General features: G+C 56.7%; 1 long non-coding RNA gene across 1 annotated transcript; it reads left to right on the top strand.

The window, feature by feature from the left end:
- The first annotated feature begins 892 nt into the window (after window positions 1–892).
- On the top strand, window positions 893–2,720 carry LOC150022768 (uncharacterized). The gene is made up of 3 exons (XR_016509692.1): window positions 893–1,877; window positions 2,109–2,244; window positions 2,612–2,720. It is a non-coding gene; the product is annotated as an uncharacterized LOC150022768 (long non-coding RNA).
- Window positions 2,721–3,482: the final 762 nt, after the last annotated feature.

Raw genomic sequence — 3,482 nt, 5'->3', positions numbered from 1 at the left:
CCTATGTTCATTCATCAGTTTCCAGGGGAAACAAAGATGGTCGTCACATGGTCGTTTCTGAGTTTTTGTGGCCTGGGGAGTGAGGTGCTGACCAGCCAGCCTGGGTCCTGGGCCTGTCACGGGGGGCAGTGGGGTGCGCTGCCGACTGTGGACCAAGTGCACCCCCTTGAATGGAAGAGGAGGTGTGGAAGAGAAATCGGGTTTGGGTGTCCAGCTTGGTTGGGGTTCCTTGGAAAGCAGAGCAAGAAGCAAAAGCTCAGGTGTCACCCCTTTGTTAGGGAGAGTGGGCCCAGGGAGCAGGAGGGAGGGAAAGAGGGGTGTAGCTAGGCAGGAGGGGGAGCCAGCCGGCTACAGCTTGGTAGCCAACGTAACGGCATCATCCTCAGAGAAGCTGTATAAATAACTCATCACTCAGAGAAAGGGAGAAGCATTTGTCCCCAGGCAAACCTCTCCCATCAGGTCACTTCCAGGGTGTTAATTGCCAGGACTTCCTGCTTGCCTGTGGCCGATGCAGCGTGGTACACGCTGAGGTCCAGGGAAGCCCCAAGGCAAGAGGAATACAGCCTGAGGCCAGGGGTGCTGGGTTGTACTTGGGTGACACTGGCGAGTCCACACCGGGATAGCAGTCTCAGCCGTGGCTGGGGCGTGGCCAATGGCCCTGATATAAGTGAGAGGGTCCAAAGAGGCACAGAGATGTGTCTGACACAGACAACTTGGGGGGGCGGGGGCTCGTCCTGAAGCTGAAACCAGGGCTGCCTGGCGTTGGCACAGAGAGGTGACTGGGCTGAAGCAAACTCCGGGTTCAGGGAAGCTCAGCCGTCTCTAGTGGGAACCGAGGGGTAATCCTTAGTGCCCCCCACCAGCCCCCAGAAAAGAAAAGGCGGAATGAGCCCCTCCCTGCGGAATCCAGAAAGATCTTATGAAGGCGGCTGGGCACACAGGTCATTAAACCGAAAGAGGTCGGGAACTCTCAGGACCCTCGTTTCCTTGCACGTGGCCCAGAAGCTCTGAAACCGAGCGCTCAGGGGAACCCAGCATTAAACAGCTAAGTCTGAAATTCTGCCGAAGGACCTGGAGGGGTGGCAAGCAGATGCCTGGCCGGTCATCCTGAAAGAACCGGGGTCCATCCAGCCCTGGGTCCTGGCCAGAGAGGAGGGAGGAGTCTGCTCACCTCACTGCTCAGTCAACCCCCAGCCCTCCCCTCTCTGCTGGGGCTCCAAGGTCATGGAATCTGAGGATCTGGGGTCCATCCCTTGGCCTTGTTCACGAGCTACCTGTGCAGGAATAATCAAGGCTTCTGTAGTCTGATAAGAACTTGGCCAAGGTCAAAAAGGACAGTGAAAATAGCAACATGGGGCATCACCAGACTGTGCAGCTTCCGGCCTTGATGACACAGGAAGGCATTTAATATGAATCTAACACATAGGTCCCCTGCCTTGCTTGTCTGGTGCAGACACCCACTCCCCCACGTGCCTCGGGCTCCCCCACAACGCTCAGCACACCATCTGATAACTCGCTGTTTATTCGGGCTCACTAGGCTGAGCTCTGGGAGGGAGGGCCCGTTCCTTGTTCACCGCTCCACGCCACACTACAGGCACCCAGCCATGCTCCAGAAACCTGGGTTTTGTATCTGGGTCTAGGAAGTGGGTCTGTGAGTCACTCCTAGCGGGGAGGGTCAGTGTCCTGCTCATCTCTGTCCCCATTCCCTGGGCACGGCCCAGCCGTTGAATAGAAAGTATCACTTCCTCATTCACTCCCCTTTGGTGCCAGCCCAGTCTGCAGCTGCGGTGAGCCAGGATGTGCAAAGGAACCTCTCCTAACTGCTGGGAAAACTGTGAGGACATCCGCTCTGCGCAGAGACAGCACTGGAGCCGATGGTAGGGTTCCTCCTGGCCTGCCCAGGACACAAGGTGGGGAGTGGTTGTCGTGGGCGGTGTGCGCCCACTTGCCCCGAGGGGTGGCCATGGAGCTGCCCAACCAAACTGGTGGAAGACGGCTCTTCTGAGCCAGGGTCTCTAACCCCCCCAGCTGGGGCCAGCCTTGGAGTGGGGCCACTGAAGCCCCGGGATTATTGGTGCATGTCCCCAAATACTGTTCTTTCCACTCAGTTCTGGCAAACGCGGGTTTTATTACCAGCAACGGCAACACCAGCACAAAGACAGAGTCGGAGAAGATCCAACTGGAAGCTTTCCTCGTCTTAGGGGCACCATCTCTTCTCAGCAAAGTCTGGCCCAGGGAGCCTTGGTGACAGTGGTCGTCTCCTGGGCAACGGGGGGCCAGAATGGGAACTCAGGCCCTGCCGGAGGGGGGTGGTTTTCTCTGCAGTCAGCTGGGCAGCTCTGCTGTGTTGGGGTCCCCTAGGGGAGAGCTGACCGGGTGGGCACTGCAGCTCTATCTGCACTGCAGGCTTGGGAGGTGGGCGCACTGGGGTGGTGAGGAGCTAGGATGTCTCCACGAGGCCTGGGGGAAGAGTGCGCTCCTGAAACAGGCTGCATCAGCCCTTGCACCCCGTATTGCAAAGCCCTCAATCACCTCAGCCCAGGCCCGCACCCCAGGAATCTGGCATTTCTGAACATTTGAGACTCAAGTTTTTCCATCTCTTTTGAAACAGAAAGGAAGGACTTCTGCTCCCTAGACTGGTTGAGTGCTGCCTCATTTCCCAAATCACATGGTGCGCCATCAGATTGCTGTGGACTGCATCGAACCACCTGAAGGCAGAGAGGAACCCAGGGTGGGCCAGCTGTGCCCCTGCTTCCTACAGAAATCCTTCAGCCAGGGACCCCGCAGAAGGGAACAGGGTGGGGGAGGGTGGTCTCCTCTTCAGAGCCTGACCCCACCACTTCCTACCCTTTTCCCATGCCCGCCTTTCCCTAGGCAGCTGATAGCTATACAAGAATAAACCACTCCCAAACCCTGGCTGCTGTGGCTCAGTGGATTGAGCGTCGGCCTGCGAGCCAAGCGTCGCTGGTTTGATTCCCAGTCAGGGCACATGACTAGGTTGCACATCAGGTCCCCAGTTGGGGGCGTGAATGAGAGGCAACCACACAGTGATGTTTCTCTCCCTCTCTTTCTCCTTTCCCCTCTCTCTAAAAATAAATAAATAAACAAACAAATAAATAAATTATTACTAAAAAAAAAAAAGAATAAACCACTCCCAGGTCACCGGATCCAACGAGGTGGGGTGAGCAACGTTAGCATTGTTCCACAGGATGGAAGGCTGTGTTCCACACCATGGCCTAGACACCCCTCTGGTGGTACCTGGAAGACCCTCCGGGAGCCAAGACCAGACTCTGGGCACTTGGCTGCATTTCAGGGAGAGGGGGAGGATTTCAATGAGGTTAACAGAGGCGGGGAGCAAGACCAAAGGTGGGGGGGATGGTATCAGAGACAGGTGCTGAGGGGACAAACGGTGGGAGAAACATCCCACCACTGCCTGGACACCGTGTGTCCTCAGCATTGTCTAACACTGATCTTGAACTCTT

This window comes from Furipterus horrens, unplaced genomic scaffold, assembly GCF_987537825.1.
Source record: "Furipterus horrens unplaced genomic scaffold, mFurHor1.1.pri manual_scaffold_1, whole genome shotgun sequence".
NCBI lineage: Eukaryota > Metazoa > Chordata > Mammalia > Chiroptera > Furipteridae > Furipterus > Furipterus horrens.
The sequence above is the reverse complement of the archived record's forward strand: the minus strand, read 5'-3'. Positions and strand labels throughout refer to the sequence as shown.